Genomic DNA, 20,672 nt, shown 5'->3' on the forward strand with positions numbered 1-20,672 from the left:
AGCCGCTGTAATGAAAGGCCTGGACTGGGACCCAAAACCGGCTCTGGCAAACCGCTCAGCCGCACCCCCAACTCCACAGGGTGCCGGCCGAGCACTTTGCCAGGGCCGGCTTTGGGTCCCAGACCGGCCCTGAGTGAGACTTGTTTAACGCCCCCCCCCCCATTCCCCCGGTGTTTCACCGCACACAACTCTTTTTCCAATCCTTGTGGAGGGTTAACCATTGAGCGAGAGGACGGACTATCTCCGTTCCCGCAGTACCTGGGGCCTCATTTATGAGAAATGACGCATCGCTGCGTGAAAGCAGCGATGCGTCACTTCTCAGTGCGCACTCCTTGCGACATTTTTGATGCGTCATATTTAATGTATGACGCATCATGTCGCAAGGAGTTACAGATACGTCAGTATTTCTGACGTATCTGTATGGCACAAAAGTGACGCATTGCTGGAGTGTGTCACAAAAGTGACGCAACTCCAGCAATGCGTCCTTTCACATGGGGCAAGCCCCATGTGAAAGGGCATGCGTCAGTCTTACGCCTGCTGTGAGGCAGGTGCAAGATTTTGATGCAACGGTGTCCTAAAAGTGACGCCGTAAAATCTCATAGATTTCACTGCGTCACTTCTACGACCCTTCCTTGCGTCAATACGCCCCCTTGCATACATTATACCTGGCGCAGGTATAATGTGGCGCAGGGGTTTACAGAGTGACGCATCTACCTAGATGCGTCACTTTGTAAATATGGCGCAACAAGGTGCATTTTTTACGCCACTGGTGCGTCACAAAAAGTGACGCACTGGCGGAGTAAAAGTGACGCACAGCCTCATAAATGAGGCCCCTGGTTTTCAGATGAGTAGGACCTGCAACATAAAGAAATAATAAGCCTGCTAGAAACAAAACACAGAAAAAAACAGGAGATACAGAAACAATCCAGGTGAGTCCGGTGACCTCATGGTGGCCATAAATAAAATGAGGAAACGAGATAGAGGAAGGAGTCAGACGAGTGTGATTACAGAGTGCCCACACAGCTGCTAACAAAAAGAGAGACAATAAATAAAGAATTGAGCCAGCTGGAACCAAAATGGGGAAACAAGAGATGCAGAAACCATCGAGGTGAATCTGGTGACCTCCTGGATATAAATAGAATGTGGAAATAAGAAATACAGAAAGGAGCCAGACATGCGTGATTATAGAGTGCCCTCACAGCTGTTAACAAAAAGAAAGACAATAAAAGAAATGAGCCAACTTGAAATAAAACGCAGAATCAAAAGATACAGAAACAATCCAAGTGAGTCTGGTGACCTCAAGGACACAATTCAAATGTGGAAACAAAAGATACAGAAAGGAGCCAGACGAGAATGGATACACAGTCTTCACCCAGATGTAAATAAAATGTCAACCACACAAGTGATACTGAGAGGAGCCAGGCGAGCGTGGTTACACAATGTCCTTACCGATGTATACAAAATACGGGCAAGGGAAATGAGCCGAGAGAGCATCCTTACAGAGGGCTTCATGGCTGTAAACAAAATGTGGGACAAGAGCTACAGTAGGGATGCAAGCATGGGGATGCAAACCTAGTGCCAAGTATTAGTAAATCTGCCCCAAAAATGTGACACAATGACTGGGGTGTCCTACAAATAAAATTGTATTTCTACCCAAAGGAGCCCTTTTTAGCAACTTTAGAATAATGAAAGATTGAGGGGAAAAATGATAAGGTTCTAAACCTAGGCCTTTCAATTGTCATGCAGTGTCAGGTCATAGCTCAATGTGCTGTGTTAGAAGGATTTGTCCACTGAGCCAGGGCACGAGTCGGGTGCCACGTGGGTGGAAGGCGTCCCCCCACTTATTTTCCAGGGTGGACGTCGTCCACCCTGCCCTGCTCATCCAAAGCGTGATAAAGCGTGATAAAGCGTGCCGCGCACCAAACTTTGTGAAACCGTCCGCTGTGTCGGGCATTCCATAACTGCATTTGACATTCATTGCGGGATAACTAAGCATATGGTGGAGCTGGTGTGTGGGGCTTTTTCACCTTCATCTACAGCGCTTCTCCGCTTAGGAGAATTATAGCGCCTGGTTGATTGCGGTTATTCGGTTCCCACTGCTCGGGTCTCTGTCAGGAAGAAAGGTGTGTGCCTTTCAAATAAATCGTGCAGTGTTTTCTGATTCTAGCGCCTGGTGAGTGCGCTTCAATGGGAACAGAGAGTGCAAGTTTAACAGGATGCTGAAGGTAGAAGCACCTGGAGCCAGTCACGCAGTAAATCCAGACTGCAGGTGAATTATTGTTTTTTGAACTGTGCGATGTCTCGTGCACCTCGTGTTTTTATCTCTTGTGGAATCCAGGGCACGAGTCAGGGGTACACGCAGGTGGACGGCGTCCCTCCACTAGTTTTACAGGGTAGATGCTGTCCACCCTGCTAATCAAAACGTCCACCCTGCTCATCAATATCTTGATAAGAGAGCACTATACAAGCATTTTCAGGTGATTCCGGCTGCATCCGGAAATTTCTTGAATTGCTGGTCACTGTCCGTCTCCATTCCCCTCTCCCTGCTTTTCACCTCCCTCACTGCCGCCTCTCTCGATTCCCCCATCAACTCCCTCTCACCACTGTACTTCCGCTCTCCCAATGCGCCTCAGGACTTGTTTTGGGCTGATTCTTGGTGAGTGGAGTGAAGAGGATGGAGGAAAAGACGTTTACAGTGACTAAGAGAGAGCGACAGTAGTAGAGGGGGTAAATGGCTTGAAGCATGTAAACGGCAGTAACTGTGCAAAAGCATGTTCCCTAGTAGAAACTATGGAGGGCATTAACCTTTTCCAGAAAGTTGTGGGCCCCACACATACAGCTGGTCATACTCTAGACCTAATTTTTACGAATTTACCAGGCCTCTCTACCCTTGCCCCCCTCCCTCTGACTTGGTCAGACCATTTTATCATTCCTTTTAACCTCAAATTCCTACCCACTACGGCCCCCATATGCAGGACAGAGAAAGTGGGAAGAAAGTGGTTCAAAGTAACGCTTGAGGTGATAGAGCCTGCCTTAGCTGAGCTCAAATGGCAACCATCCAAAGATATAAATATTGATGTAGCGAACCTAAATCAATACTTAACCACGGCCATTGAGAGCATCGCTCCCTTAACTAGTCTCTCTTCAGCCAGAACTAAACCTTCTGCACCCTGGTTCTCCCAGTGGTTACGGGAAGAAAAAAGCAAATGTAAACGGTTAGAACGCCTCTGGCGCCGTACCTACGATCCAGTTGCCAAAACAACGTACAGAGTGGCGCTAAAAAAAATTTTGAAAACTAAACAAAGCATTATGAGAGAATACTTTACCAGCAAAATTACATCCGCAGACAACTCAGGAAAGGTGCTCTTTCAGATTGTGAAAGACTTCACCAACCCTGCGGCCCTCACTCACCTGACAGAGCCCTGCCAAGAGCTCTGCGATGGATTGTCGGATTTCTTCCACGAGAAAATCACTGTTATCTATGCCTCATTTAATGCGGCGAATAGGTCCGACACAGAGGTCGCACTTCCCAAGCATGCTCCAGCTAAGGACATAAGGCTGAGTGCGTTCAAACCTATCACCTTAGACGTAGCATTGAATAAATTACAACTATGTAAATCAGGTTCGCCCCTAGATCCTATGCCCGCCCAGGTGTTCACTGCAGTAGCTCCTGCGATTGTACAACCCCTGGCAACATTATGGAACTCCTCCCTCTCATCAGGTCAGTTCCCGGAGACATGGAAACAGGCCATTTTTATCCCCCTCCTGAAAAAACCCGAGGCTGACCCTGCTGTATTCAGCAACTATCGCCCTATATCATTGCTCCCAAAAATTGTCCAAGAACAACTTCACGACTATTTAGAAACTAATGAACTTCTACAAGACTCACAATCCAGATTTAGGACCGGGTATAGCACTGAGACAGCACTACTGGAGGTCTCGGAGACCGTGCGAGAGAGCGTGGACAGGGGAGAGGTAGCCATGCTTGTGCTCCTCGATCTGTCTGCAGCTTTCGACATGGTCTCCCACGCCATCCTCTTGAACAGACTCCTAGAGTTGGGGATTTGTGATACCCCGCTAGCCTGGATCACCTTCTTTTTGACGGACCGCACACAACAAGTTTGGTGCCGACCGTTTTGGTCTAAAGATAAGAAACCACTTGGTTGTGGGGTGCCCCAAGGATCTGCCCTCAGTCCTCTTTTTTAACGTTTATCTCGCACCCCTAGCAAAGGTGATTGAGACTTTTGGGGTTAGAGTGGTCTCTTACGCTGACGACACCCAGCTCATTTTCTCCTTTAGAGACCACTCGCCCCTCGGTTTAGAAAATTTTAGATCCTGTCTTTCCAATATTGTAGCCTGGATGACTCTGAACATGCTAAAACTTAATACAGACAAAACAGAGGTGTTGTTCTTTAATCAAGCGACCCCCCTGTTACCCGCCATCTGGTGGCCTGCAGAACTCAACTCTCCGCCCACCCCGGTAAAGGTGGCACGCAATCTCGGTGTCCAATTCGACAACGAACTATCCTTTAAACTCCAGATTCAGAAAGTCAGCTCGGCATGCTTTGGCAAACTCCACATGATAAAAAAGATCTCCCCCTTTCTCCCCACTGAGTCACTGAAGACAGTGACGCATGCCTTGGTCACTTCGCATTTGGACTATGCGAACAGTTTGTATGTGGGACTTCCTGCCTACCTTACCCACAGGCTGCAGATCGTGCAGAATGCCGCAGCCAGGCTGATTTGTAAGGTACCGTACCGACATTCCATCTCACCTCACCTGAGGAAGTTGCATTGGCTCCCCATCACTGCTCGCGTCAAATTTAAGGCCCTTGTACTAGTCTTCAGGGCTTTGAATGGAAAATGCCCTAGATACCTCAGACACAGACTAAAAATAGTCCAATCATCTCTTAATCTCAGATCAAACCACCTCCGTCTCTAGCTCCCTCCCAGATTCCGCCTTGCAAGAAAGGGTGGTAGAGCATTTGCAGCGGTGGTATCGAAACTCTGGAACTCCCTACCCATAAGTCTTCGTCTCATTGACACCGAAGCACAATTCAGGGGCAAACTGAAGACCTTTTTATTTTCCAGCTGCTAAATTCTTTGTTCCTTCCGCTTGTAGTCCTCAGCACCGGGACACCCCCGTTGGGGGTAGCCGTGCGCTCAATAAATGTCAATAATAATAATAATAATAATAATAAGCAGAAAATATTATGTGAGTTGGAAGGTAAGGGGGGGGGGGCGATTGAGTAACCATGTGAATGAAAAGGTGATGGAGTTCCAGTGTGTGTCTGACAGACGGCATCACCGAGCTGGACCAATCAAGAGATTTAGTTAGTGGGAGAGCCAGTCACTCAAAGGATGTTTTGCAGGTGCTCTGCCCCTGCAATCATTGGCCTCTCTGCTGAGACTGCAGGCCTGTGATGTCACTTCCTGTGATGTGATGTTGCGCACCTTGATGTCACGCACCGTGATGTCACTTGCTGTGATACTACCTAACTCGTAGAGTCCCCCCACTTCTCTTTATAGGACCTGTGCCCTGCACTGAGCTATCTACATTAAATTACTGATCTGTGATCTGCATGTCACAGGTGCTTTGCAGCTGGAACATTAACCCTCTATGCTACTATACCGGGAATCAAAACTGCGACTAGACCGCTCACTCCCTCAAGTGTATTAAAAACCATAAAAATCATGCTGTTGGAATTATCCCCTGAAGAATGCCCTGCGCTCAAAGGTCTGTTCAGGCTGCTCTTACCTCAGCTCAGCCTGTCATGCAGGGGTGTCTCCTGAGCCTTGGTGCTGGCCGCACCCACCCTAAACATGGCACTGAGTAGGCTAACCAAGAGAGGAGAAGGATAGAGATAAGGATCATGGTAGCTTGAAACATTAATTACATTTTGAGAATATTGCAGAGCCCAAAATGGTATTGGAAAAAAGTATGAGGATCAACAGAAAATGAGGCAGTAGTTCCCCCATATTATCACATGAGGAAAATATTGCATTCACTACATCGACCAAACCACTGCATCGCAACAGTAATATCATAGAAGTGGATGTGGAGCTACGGTTAGTAAATATAAACGTATATTACAATGTAATGGTACGTCAATGTGGTGGATGCCACAGTAGTTTTGTTTGTCGATATTAACAACCTCAATATAGTGTCTTACAACCTTTGAGACATCCAGTAACATGCACCATGGTGGACAGAGAAAGCTAAAGGACAGAGGTGGGAGGGAAATGGCTGTGCTTTGTGCTAGAGCCTCTGTCCAATTACACCACAGAAGAAAGGGCTGCAGAGTGTTTTGAAGTGCACCAAAGAGGCTGATGTTCTAATATGTATATGACAAGATACTTCATTCTCCAGCTGAAAATGTACGTGGTCCACTCCGATGTTGTCTTCTGCAGGTATCTGCAGTGTTCAGTTTGTAAAAGAAAGAGTGCCAGGGCCCAAAGCTCTGCTCAGATGATTTTCTGGATGGTATCAGCTCTTGGAAAGATTGAGCAAAGATCACCTTGAAATGTCCAACTAACTGGTTTATACTTATCATGAACACGCCAAAGTGGCTATCAGATGCCCTTAAAGCCAAAATATCAATGTCAGAAAAAGCACGTAATGCCACTGTTTAACTGTCCCTATATAATCAAAAATTGGACAAAATCAAAATTGAGACAAATGAAAATAAGGAAAAGGTCACCCAGCAAAAAAATCAAATTGCTGGAAGATAATAAAAAGTGTTGAAAAAGTCTATCTATACACTAGTGAGGATTATCAATCCCCCTCAATGAACCAACACTTCTAAAAATACCACACAAAAGGATAAGGGCCCGATGTATCAAGCCTTTTTGCGTTCGTGTGAATCTGCCCGTTTGTGAATCCAAAAATTGCTATTCCGATTTAGCAAACCCAATTTGGCGATTCGGTAACCTGTTACTGAATCGCAAAATGGGTTTGCGAATCGGTATTAGGAAGGGGCGTGTTTAGGGCATCCATTCCCTTATTTTAAATCGCATTAGTATGTATGACTGTTTTGTGACTGCAATTGTGGTCGCAAAACATTCGCATCTTACCAAGTACTTCAAGTACGTGTTAACCCATTTGCAAATAGGAAGGGGTCCCCAAGGAAGGGGTACACAGGTGAATGTTTGTAAAAACCATTTTTAAGAGCAGGCAGTGGTCCCACGGACCACTGCCTGCTCTTAAAAAATGAAAGGAATACTTTTTATTTTTATTTTTCTAATGCATCTCGTTTTCCTTTAAGGAAAGCGGGCTGCTTTACAAACAAAAAAAGATTGCATTATTTAAAAGCAATCACGGACATGGTAGTCTGCTGATCTCAGCAGGCTACCATCCCTGTGATTTTTCTGATTCCTAGGGGGTTGTAAATTGCGACCTACCTCATTAATATTCATGAGGAAGGTCATTTGCAATCCCCTAGAAATCGCAAAAGATGTACTATACATCGTCATACATTCCATTTTGCGATTTCTTAATTGCGAATCCTTGTGATTAGCAATTAGGGAATCGCAAAATGCTAGCTTCATACATCTGGCCCTGAGCCCGAAAACAATACAAGGACAGCAAATCAAGCGCAGATGACTGGAGTAGTGAGGAAGAACACACAAGGAGCTTCACTAATTTCTAATACCCCATAATTACCCAATATTATCCACACCACGGTTTTAGCAAACACCAATGGGGGTTTCCAACGAAGATTCAGACCTCCTTTTCATCCTGTTCCTTTTTTTGAAAGAGTCCAGGGAAGAGGAAGAGGCAGACTACAACAAAGAACAACCAAAACCCAAGCCCAATGGGCTGACCAACCACAGATACAGAGCAAAATAAAAGAGATGTCCCAAATGAAGACGACCTGATTGTCAACTTATAAGAGAGATCCCTTACAGACACTGAGACAAAGGTACTAAATCGCAGCCTTGGGTTTGTTTCTACACCTAAGAAAGATCCTTTCAGACTACATTATAAACTCTCAGATTTCTTCAGAAAAATTCGATTAAAATACTTCTTTCATAATAAACCCCAAGACAAAACAAAGGCAGGGTTTAGAAGCCCTTCAATGTTCAAGCCTCCATCATCGGTAGTGCCAAATGAAATCTATACCTTTGAAAGGCTGTCTTCAAGGAAGTTTCCAAACTGGGTGAAAAACATCTTTCAGAATATGCCTAAAGACGAAAGGGAGGCGATTCACACTCTTTCTGATGGTGAGACTACTACCATAAAGTCAGCAGACAAGGAGGCACAATTGTGAATATGTCCACCAAGCCATACAGAAAATAATTGTTACAAATGCTTTCTGATTGAAAAAGCTGCAGAAAAACACAACTGATCAAACCCCCATCTTAAAGAAAAGAATTGCGCCTATGACCTATGAAGCTGAGATGATGGGTGAGTCTTGTCAAAGGAAGCCTCATTTTTACAGAAATAAAATCCTAAAATGTATTGCTTTTGAATACTACCCAAAATTCATAAAGGAAGAATACCACCACTAGGACACCCTATTTTGTCTGACATTGACTCCCTCTTGGAATAACTCACTATCTTCTGTGACCCCTTCCTACGCCCTCTAGTATGTAAAGCTCCATCCGTCATTAAAGATACAAAGGACATGCCTAATCCTCTACAAACCATACGCTGAGTGGGGATAGGCAACCTTTTGATCACTCTACACGTTGAGGCGTTGTACACAAGCAACTCACAAGATACAACACTTTCAGTTATTGAATAAATACTGAAGGGCTTCTACATGTACATCAATAACCCCAGTGAGCTTCAACATGGAATGTGTCACTATAGCAATGAAAGAACATTTTTTTCAATTTGAAAACACTTTTTCCCTAAAAACCCAGGGCACTTCCATTGGAAGCAATTTTCACCAAGTCTAGCATGCCTCTACATGCAAAACTTCAAAAGCACTTTCATATTCAACTCCAGCATTCCATTTGAACATGAAATAATTCTGTAACATAGATTTATCAGTGATATCCTGATAATTTGGAAAGGAGACACTTCAAGAGCAGAAACCTTTTTTTGTTTCGATCAACACCCCTTACCCGTACCTGAAATTTACCCAGGCATACTCTACTGAAAAGATCCCTTTTTTGGATTTCACTATTAAGATCGATAATGGAAGACTAACAACTACAACATACCAAAAAACAACTGATCGCATCAGTCTCTGAAGATTTGACAGTCATCATCCAAGAGCCTTCCAACAGAATTTTCCATTGGAACGGTTCCTATTATTACGCAGAAACTGAGTTATCTAAAGGCCTATGACAATCAAGCCGCCGAACTGTCCACCCAACTTCTCCCACAAGAATCATTAACAACACAATGAAATGAGCAAGAAACAATAACATGAAAACACTGTTAGAAACCATTCCCAAGCCAAGTGACCGAATTACTTGTGTAACCACCGTCACTGTTTCTTTGTTAGTAAACCCCTCACTCACCACCTAGTGGTGACTTGCTTCATCATCGGGGCCCACCCAAGTGGCCTAGCGTCACTTGGGTGTGCTTCAACACCTGGGTTACAGTGGAGCAGGTAGTGAAGTGTGGGGTGCACAAAAAACAGTATGAGTGTTAAAAAATTTAAAACGTATGGTGAGATATTGACAGGGGAGTTACGACCTGTGTATCTCTGCTATGTGTTGGTCGCCCGGCGGCAGGCAGACGTAGGCTACAAGCCTGATCTCTCCACTTCGAACTAGTATGTTGACAGAAGGGAAGCGCCTACCCCACGCTTGATGAAGCCCATCTCGAACATTACAATAGTTTTTTGTTCATCTCCTACACCTTAGGAGTGACTTCCCAGAGATACAGTTTTATCATCTGGAAGACCAAGGATTTAGGCCAGGGTGCGTCTTTTAGGGGACCCACACCTCCCACTTCCTTGTTTTTGGTCCTGAGGAATACCGGGGATTACCCCTAATGGTAGAAACATGTCGACCAACACATAGCAGAGATACACAGGTCGTAACTCCCCTGTCAATATCTCACCATACGTTTTAAATTTTGTCCAGTTACCTTTTTATTAAAGCTAATATTGAAGTACTAACCAGGACAATTTTAACACTCATACTGTTTTTTGTGCACCCCACACTTCACTACCTGCTCCACTGTAACCCAGGTGTTGAAGCACACCCAAGTGACGCTAGGCCACTTGGGTGGGCCCCGATGATGAAGCAAGTCACCACTAGGTGGTGAGTGAGGGGTTTACTAACAAAGAAACAGTGTTTCTTTGTCAGGAAGAGAGCCTTCGCTTCCCTCATCGGGTGGTACTCCTCCAGTTGTTTGGTACAAACTATTGATCAGGGGATCAGGAGTATTCCCCGTCCAGCTCCCTTGGACGAAATTCCTTACTCTCCATTTTGTTCTAGATAACCACCGTCACTCCCAGGTTGAACGACATAAAGAAGATAATCCACAAAAAATGGAGTATTCACAAGGCTGGCTCACTAGATCTAACAAAATCTTTGTTTGCTTTTAAGAGATCCAAAAATGTAAAAGACCAATTGAAACACACAAGACTACAGAAACCAAAGGCCACACTACTTACCTTGGCATGGGATCTCCACAAAATAAAGGGTCACTATCCTTGTGGTAACTGCAATATCTACCACCTCACCAAAATCACAAAGAAAATCAATATAGGTCTACTTTGTAAATGGGAACTATGGAAACATACGAATTGTAATGCCAACAATTTCATTTATCTGATCCGATGTCCATGTAACATGCTTTATATAGACATGACCACAAGACCAGTCAGGGCGAGGACTAATGAACATTGAAGTGCAATCAGGTGCCAAAGCATAGCAGTGAAACACACACACCATTACATCATGAAAAACCACATGCCAAATTATGTTAAGTGGATCATTCTAGAGAAGTTACATGACGGACCTGGTACACAAAGTAGACTTCTAAATAAAGAACAGTTCTGGGTTTACAAACTCAACACTGATATCAATGGTTTAAACGATAAAATATCATGGATGACACTCTCCAACAAATACGTTTTCCAAAAAACGAGGTAACATCTATAGGCTCCCAGTTTTTCTTTGGGGACCATTAGTACACCAATATATCAGCCACAACCATTCTCTGGAAAAACATACATTGCAAATGTTACCCTATTCAGATTACATTTGGTATTCTCATGACCATCTTTAACTTATTCATTGCTAAGTTGTGCTCAAAATTAATTCTATAATTACCTGTGCATTGGCACCTTAGGGTTTCTTTGACTCTACCAGGTACTCATCTTTTCCATATGATGTACTCAATATGATGTCTGTACATCACCAATACGCGTGGTTGAGTACATCATATAGGCCCACTATACGCAACTTTTCTGGTAGCTACGTACCCTGCTTAATCAATCGGAACATCTCCTTTTTGTTCCTTGGTTTGCTGTGTTTTGACCTACATTTACAGGCCCAATATGGCATCCGTGTCCTCCTAATATGTGTAGCAGAGCACGATATTCGGCCCACTCCACTCATTCAATTTGGCACCCCAAATATATGTAGAAGGGAACATCAATAGCCCACCACATACTCTTTATTTAGGCGCCACGTGCCTTGCTTAACCAATCAGGAACATCTTTTCTCAATACGCAGATATCTATACACATCCATTCACCCAATATGACTCTTCTGCACTCCCAATACAAGCCGCCAAGTCTGCTATACTCAACTTGACATAAGGGTCACTTGACGCAATGCACCCTCACACCGTGTATGCATGCTTTTATTTCTGTACACATCCACTCATCCAATATGGTGCTTGTGTACTCCTGATAAAAGCAGCCTAGTCCTGTATATTTTAACATGGCAGTTACGTGGTGCAACACACCCTCAAACAGCTTCAGCATACTTGCGGCACCCACGGACTCAATCCGTTCCAGCCAGTTGTACTGTTAAATACTGACTCCTGAGTACAACCTGCCACTTTCAGGATGATGGTGAGCAAGTAGGTTTCCCACCATGCTTTCACAGTGCTAAAAGTATGTGTAATCCCTTTTTTGAACAGTATACAAATAACAGTAGCATCTTCTACCGGATAGATTAGGGTATCAATACATGGTCCTGATGAATTTCTACTAACTCTTTATGAGCAGCATTAAGCAAGAAGAATTTTGAACTTTTCATTGAGAACCTGAGGCTCATTGTTATCCTTCTTGGTCTGTTTTTAACCTTTGCCTGAGTTTCCAGCATCATTAAACAGTGAATATTCGGTAACCTATAGCTAGTTTTGAATTCCCTTCTTCCCAATCTACCACACACTCCCTTCCCAAGCTAGGTGCAGGGCACTACTCTACTGCTTAACCACTGACTGCTCTGAGTAGAAAAATTATTTCGGCATGGAGTTCCCTCTCAGGGGCCTGCTGTGCATTGCAGCACCCACCCAGGAAGAAGCGTGGCCCAGTGATAAAGCATGCCTCTGTTGTATAGCATTTTAGGCCCCTACTGTAATTTTCCCGATTCATGCCCTTATATAGGTATAAATCACCATATCCTTATATAGGCATAGACATCATAACCATATTTAGACATAGCTCATGCAGTCCAAATACGGCAGGGCTACTTCCACTAGTTCCGAAAATCCACAACGATTTCTTGGAAGCCTCAGCAGCTAGGGACTTCCCCTTGCTCGAATACTGACTTGTCCAAGAACTCATGGAGTTTTCAAAGAACTGAGACTCTTTGATGACGTTATTATGTCCACCTTTGCCTCAAGCTCGGCACCTTCAAGGTATAAATATGCCCACACTTGCCTAAGGAAACACACAGTGGTTTGGAGCAGTTCGACTATCTACTTGCCCGACGCATCCTGCTACAGCAAGTGCCGAAGGAAGCCGACCCTCCAGCAGACGCTGTCTTTTCTCTTGCCAAGAAACCCAGCTCCAGTATTTCCAAGCTACCCTTGCGGGTTGTTGGGAAATCGAGTCCTGAGCCTGACCTTCTTCATTTTAAACCAAGGTACGGAGCTGATTAGACCCTTAGAGAAATCTTGGATAGATTCTTGGCAAAGAATACTACATTGATGCTACACCTCACTTACTCCTTCCCTCGTACTAGACTTAGGTTAGGTACATCGGGGTAGGCGTATTTTAGACGCACCAGTTGAGTACTCTTTAGCCTCTGTTATTTATGTATGTATTTATCTATGGTCTAGGAACCATACAATGCTCTTACAGTATTATTTCATCCTACTCTTTTTACTGTACGCATTATACTTTGCAACCAGTATTACGATTGTAGCAGTGCATTTCTTCTGCTTGAGAAAGAAGACTGTTCAATAAATACCTTTTATTGAAAATGCCCATCTATCTACTTCTCTGCAAACTCTGGTGAAACGAAGCATGTACAAATGACTGAGTAAAATATCTATCTATTGCTTCCACGACTCTGAAGATCAGTTTTATCTTGGGGAAACCAAGTTGTCATGTTTATGCGGTTGTCTAAACTAAATCCCTTCTTGTGAACTCGAGAAAGTTTCTAGTGACCTCTGAGCTAGCTGGCACTCACAATTAAGTCTAATATATTTCGATAGAGACCTAGTAGACATAAGTCCTACGTCACATCTATAGGATATATTATTCCAATGCGCAGAGTCTAATGGGAATATTGGAACTACACTACACCACCTAGGTGGGTGAGGGTTGTGCATTCTATAAGGGGTGCTTCTTCTGTCTGACCCTTCTACCTAATTTCTAAACCAATACAAATGAAGTATTGATCATCTAAAGGAACAGCATAATTACTGTCTAGCTACTACCAATTTTAAAATACTTTTCAAACTGCAGTCTACCATGTTGATAGTTGGCTACTGAGGGCTAACCCATAAAAGGCCCCTTGGCAGGTTAGCAGGTGGGTCTTCCTTTTTGTCTACTCGCTGCTACCTTAATGCTTGATCCTAACGTCAACCGCAATGATATACAGGTTTTGTTCAAGATTTATCATCTTGTCTGATAGACCTTCACTCCTAGTTGTGGACCAACTGTCTGAAACGATGTTGCAAGAATGATACTCTGAATCATCTCTTTCTGTGGTATACTCCAAAAGAATTCTCCATTTGCCTCAATGAAATTTAGCAAATCTCAGACAAACATTCTTTCCTTCTCGAGTAGGTCTTTGTCCCTTATTCCTATGTGAACAAGGTAATTACTCCATGTTCTTTAAGCGGGGTAGACTTGGCTGTTCTCAACACTAAGCTATCCTTGAGATACGCAACCCTGTCGGATCAGTGCTGTGGATACTTCATTGGCATACAAGCCTTAACAAAATGTGATGAGATGGAAGCTGGAGAGGTGACAGCCTGATTGATGGGTAGCCCTGGGCACTGAGGTCTTAAGTCTAAAGTGCCCAGGGCAACCTGTACCAGTTTCACTGCAGCAAGTCACTAATTGGGAGGTCTTGTGACATGGGAGGCCCATGAGGCTGGGACTTTGTGTACATATATATATATATATATATATATATATATATATATATATATATATATATATGTTTTCAATGAATAAAACCAAAGGTTAAACGGACGTTATAGTTAAGTGAAAATGTCAGTTAAAATATTCAATTTAAAACTAACAAAACCCTATCATGCACAGTGTTGTTGCTCATTCAGGAGGGCACCCACACATTTTATTTTGTTGGGGTCCACGGGAGAGCCTCAAGGTCCCTGCCAGCTCTTTCAAACCCAAGCCGGGCTGATGAGAGGTGTTACCTCGAAACCGGTCCGGTCCTCGGATGCTTGATTCCGTTCTGGGAAAGACATGGCTTTTGTAGTTCGGACTGGGCTGTTCCCATGGGGCACAGGGTCAGAGCTGATTTGCATATCGCCATTGTCTAACCCAGGGTGGTGTGGAGTGCAAAAAAACGATGGATTTGGGCCCAGATCTTTGGACTGGGGTGAGTGTGTGACATTGATCCACATTCGGTCCATCACCTGTTGTGTTTGCATATTTCGCCCTAAGTGCGCTGGGGATGCCCAGACGTGGGTCCCAGGCACTCCACACCATTGGAGTCAAGCTAGCCGGGCTGATGAGAGGTGTTACCTCGAAACCGGTCCGGTCCTCGGATGCTTGATTCCGTTCTGGGAAGGACATGGCTTTTGTAGTTCGGACTGGACTGTTCCCATGGGGCACAGGGTCAGAGCTGATTTGCATATCGCCATTGTCTAACCCAGGGTGGTGTGGATTGCAAAAAAACGATGGATTTGGGCCCAGATCTTTGGACTGGGGTGAGTGTGTGACATTGATCCACATTCGGTCCATCACCTGTTGTGTTTGCATATTCCGCCCTAAGTGCGCTGGGGATGCCCAGACGTGGGTCCCAGGCACTCCACACCACTGGAGTCAAGCTAGCCGGGCTGATGAGAGGTGTTACCTCGAAAGCGGTCCGGTCCTCGGATGCTTGATTCCGTTCTGGGAAGGACATGGCTTTTGTAGTTCGGACTGGACTGTTCCCATGGGGCACAGGGTCAGAGCTGATTTGCATATCGCCATTGTCTAACCCAGGGTGGTGTGGAGTGCAAAAAACGATGGATTTGGGCCCAGATCCTTGGACTGGGGTGAGTGTGTGACATTGATCCACATTCGGTCCATCATCTGTTGTGTTTGCATATTCCGCCCTAAGTGCGCTGGGGATGCCCAGACGTGGGTCCCAGGCACTCCACACCACTGGAGTCAAGCTAGCCGGGCTGATGAGAGGTGTTACCTCGAAACCGGTCCGGTCCTCGGATGCTTGATTCCGTTCTGGGAAGGACATGGCTTTTGTAGTTCGGACTGGACTGTTCCCATGGGGCACAGGGTCAGAGCTGATTTGCATATCGCCATTGTCTAACCCAGGGTGGTGTGGAGTGCAAAAAAACGATGGATTTGGGCCCAGATCTTTGGACTGGGGTGAGTGTGTGACATTGATCCACATTCGGTCCATCACCTGTTGTGTTTGCATATTCCGCCCTAAGTGCGCTGGGGATGCCCAGACGTGGGTCCCAGGCACTCCACATCACTGGAGTCAATCTAGCCGGGCTGATGAGAGGTGTTACCTCGAAACCGGTCCGGTCCTCGGATGCTTGATTCCGTTCTGGGAAGGACATGGCTTTTGTAGTTCGGACTGGACTGTTCCCATGGGGCACAGGGTCAGAGCTGATTTGCATATCGCCATTGTCTAACCCAGGGTGGTGTGGAGTGCAAAAAAACGATGGATTTGGGCCCAGATCTTTGTTCTGGGGTGAGTGTGTGACATTGATCCACATTCGGTCCATCACCTGTTGTGTTTGCATATTCCGCCCTAAGTGCGCTGGGGATGCCCAGACGTGGGTCCCAGGCACTCCACACCACTGGAGTCAAGCTCGCCGGGCTGATGAGAGGTGTTACCTTGAAACTGGTCCGGTCCTCGGATGCTTGATTCCGTTCTGGGAAGGACATGGCTTTTGTAGTTCGGACTGGACTGTTCCCATGGGGCACAGGGTCAGAGCTGATTTGCATATCTCCATTGTCTAACCCAGGGTGGTGTGGAGTGCAAAAAAACGATGGATTTGGGCCCAGATCTTTGGACTGGGGTGAGTGTGTGACATTGATCCACATTCGGTCCATCACCTGTTGTGTTTGCATATTCCGCCCTAAGTGCGCTGGGGATGCCCAGACGGGGGTCCCAGGCACTCCACACCACTGGAGTCAAGCTCGCCGGGCTGATGAGAGGTGTTACCTCGAAACCGGTCCGGTCCTCGGATGCTTGATTCCGTTCTGGGAAGGACATGGCTTTTGTAGTTCGGACTGGACTGTTCCCATGGGACACAGGGTCAGAGCTGATTTGCATATCGCCATTGTCTAACCCAGGGTGGTGTGGAGTGCAAAAAAACGATGGATTTGGGCCCAGATCTTTGGACTGGGGTGAGTGTGTGACATTGATCCACATTCGGTCCATCACCTGTTGTGTTTGCACAGCTCTTTCAAACCAGCACCCATAGTGGATCAGATTAAAAATAAAAAAATAAAATAAATAAAAAGTGTCAAGTTTTCAATATGAGCTCCTTGGGGTGGGGCAGGGTCCATGCATTTATGTTTTTTTGCAGAGGGGGCGCGCTTCCCCTGCCTCGAGCCCCCGGGGCCGCTTTTATTAAAATCTCTGAACACTTATTAAGACCTCAGAGATACCATCACTGGGATCAAATGTTAATACCCAATGTTCTGGACAAAGGTATTACCTCACTGATGAGCTCTAACTAGAGTGAAACACATGTGTCAGGGGTTGCTTTTATTCACAGTGGCTAGGATGGTATTTTAACAATCCAAAGCTGTAATACTGTGCTTTGAGTGGTAAAAGGCTTTTGGAATTTTTACAGCTCTGCGTGGATTGCACTTGCTAATCCTATGCTTATAGACTTTGCTGTTAAGATGGCAAAGTGCTTTTTCACTTTCTTGCTCAGCATGGATGGCTCTGTGCTAATCCTATGCTTAAAAGCTCTGCCGGAAAAACAGACATTTGAGGTGAGCAGATTGAGTGTTGGTGGTGCTGTAGGGTGCTCCATATATAGGAGCTGCTCTCTATCTAAAGTTGGGAAATGTGTGTGTGTATGTGTATATATATATATATATATATATATATATATATATATATATATATATATATATATATATATATATATATACACACACACACACAAGGATTAATGTGTGTGTGTATATATATATATATATATATATATATATATATATATATATATATGTACATACATATACACACGGATTACAGATACTGTAATATGATATTTATTACCCTTTTTGAGTGCAGGCTGATGAATCCTCGAGTGGGTCATGATGCTCTTTCCTCAATACTGGTAATAAACTGCGTGTTATACTCTGAACATCTGCATCATAGTTGATGCCATGACATTTGCCACGTGTATTTGTTTTGATAAGCGTGGCTCAAATCCACAGGAGTGACTTACAGCACTCACCTATAATTACCTTACAGGAAGTCAGCCGGACAGTGGAGAAGTATAAACAAAAGTCTTTATTAGGCCAAACAACACTCATATGAGAGGGCCCTGTCTGACCTCACTCCTGGGAGTGCGAACGAGAGGACTGACTCTCTGCATCACAGCAATACATTATAATGCAATACAGTAAATGGGGTACGCCCCTTGTGGAAAGTTACTGAGCCTCAGACCAGTAGACAATGCTCTCATACAGCAGGCATCTGCACCTGCAAGGGATACATTATTATCTCTGCTCAAGGCCATGGAGCTAGGCTTCGGCGTCTCTGGTCATGAGAACATTACAGATAACGAGAAGTGTTTGTTTCGGCCACAGTGAGCCGAGAAACGAAAAACTGCTGTCTTAGTATATTTCTGTATTCCTGCGGGAGGGGCATGAGCGAGCAGAGCCCGCAGGCACAGAGAGTTACACAAAATGGTGGCACACAGGCTAAGCTTAAGAAACTAATATAGTCACGCATACATTTGAATATAAGTAATAGGTAAGAATATGAATTCAGCATAAGTGTATATACGAACTGCATTAGTTAGTCATATGATGCTAATTCATACGTCATCATAGGGTAATTAGAGCATCGAAAAGGGAATTCTATCAGTTTTATCAAAAAACTTGTTCTCAGGGTTGTACCTGTACAGTGTGGTACAAACACATTGAAGATGCCTCCTGACTATTAGGACTGTTTTTCCTGTGTAACGAAATTGTTACAGTGCTTTTCTAATCTCAGGTTTTCGGTACTGTGGGAATAAACTCCAATTGAACCTTCGTACTGTAGTAATAAATGTATGAATGTGCGTTAATGAGTATGGTGGCTCTAATTAGCTTGTTTTTGGGCCGCATTGATATTCTAGCTGTGGCCTAAATATATTATGCAATAGGTTTGATAATAAATGTGGCCAAATAGCCCATGTTATTTAGAGCAGCAGATTCCATAAAGCGAATATGCACACGTTTACTACTATTGCCAAAATGAGTGTACCTGGAGGACAAAGCCGGCCCAGAATCCTCGAGGAGACGTGCTGGGAGGGGAGAGAAGGATCTTGGCAGCTCTGCAACATTTTCTGCTGATTAAAGCTTCCCTTTTCAGATAGTGTGCTGGGGTAGAAGTGTGCTGCACTGCAGAATACAATAGGCTGCTGTCAGCAGCAGCAGGGTCATTTATTATGTCCCTGATAATCTCTGAGGACGTGGGAGCAGAAACTGCCAGATATGCACAAAGGCACTCTTCCAGCGCGCTTGTAGTAAAAAAACAACATCAAGTAAGTACCTCGGGTATGCAGAAAATAATCCTTCTTTGAAAAAAGTCACTGTTCCAGGGATGCACACGGAGCATGTTCCAGAACAATAGAACACAATTTTTATATAACTAAACACATTAGCTGTTCCAAGGACGCACTGCCTTTTGAAGGAGGTTACAAAGCAACTCCCATATGCATACACAGTAATTGTTCCAAGGGCACACAGTTAAATGGGTACACAAAACAACTTTTACATGAATACACACTTACCGGCCTACCATGCCCGCCCCCTGCCCTGTCTCTGCCCCTATGCCCTGCTGAACCTCCATGGCTCTCTCCTTTCTGACCCCACGAGCGAGTAATTACCCACACTCCTGCATCCAGCTCCCCTTTCTGGCATGCCTGACCCCGAAGAGGTCCAACGTCTCTCCCTCCCACCCGCGCCCGACTGCCCCCGGCATGGGGCTACAGCGCGCCCATATAGCGGACGAACGCAGAGGGCTCGTCACGCATGCACCAGGAACACATCCAGTGCCAGGACCCCATCCCCACGGACTGCCACCTCTTCACCTCGGACGAACTTCATGCCTCAAACCCTGGACGTCAGGATAACAACAGGACCACAGAAGGCACTTTTTTTCCTGCCAGCGCTGCCACTTCACCTGCAACACCAAGGATACCACTCACATCACGCCCACCGACAAGGCTGACACCAACACCTCTGGAAAGATCTACTGCCTGCTGACCAACACACACTCACTCGGAAAACACGCCACTGAAATCTGGGACCCCATCACGACCCCCACCCTTTATGTCGTCTTCATCATAGAAACCTGACTGAACCCCGCATCTGCTTCAGATATTGCCATAACCTCCCTTACGGATACAAGATCGCACACTGAAACATAATCTACAAGGAGAACTTCAAATGCACTACCACCACAGGTGGCTCCACCCCCTTCATGGAGCACCCCAACTTCCAACTCCGAACCAACAGCAAAATCACCATCAGAGGCACTCTCGACTACAGACCTCCGGGACCCCACCCTGTCTTTTGCAACGCCATCCCCAACTTCATCGCCCCTTGCGCCATGGACTCAAATCTATGCATCTTCCTAGGAGACCCTAATTTCCATCTTGAGAACACCTAAGACGCTAACACGGGCAACCGCCTAGAAAGTATGGCCAACGTCGCACTCAAAAAGCTTGTCATTGACCCCAACTAAACCGTAGGGCAAACGCTCAACCCTATTTTCTCAGCCAGCAACAGAGCATAATTAACCCACATCGAGGAGCTACTCTGAACCGACCACCACTGCATACACTTGGTCATCTCGGAACCACCCAACACCCCAGCTTCCACTGCCAGCAAGACACTGTGCACCTGGGCAAAGGTATCACAACA

This window comes from Lissotriton vulgaris, chromosome 5 (genome assembly GCF_964263255.1).
Source record: "Lissotriton vulgaris chromosome 5, aLisVul1.2, whole genome shotgun sequence".
Lineage (NCBI taxonomy): Eukaryota > Metazoa > Chordata > Amphibia > Caudata > Salamandridae > Lissotriton > Lissotriton vulgaris.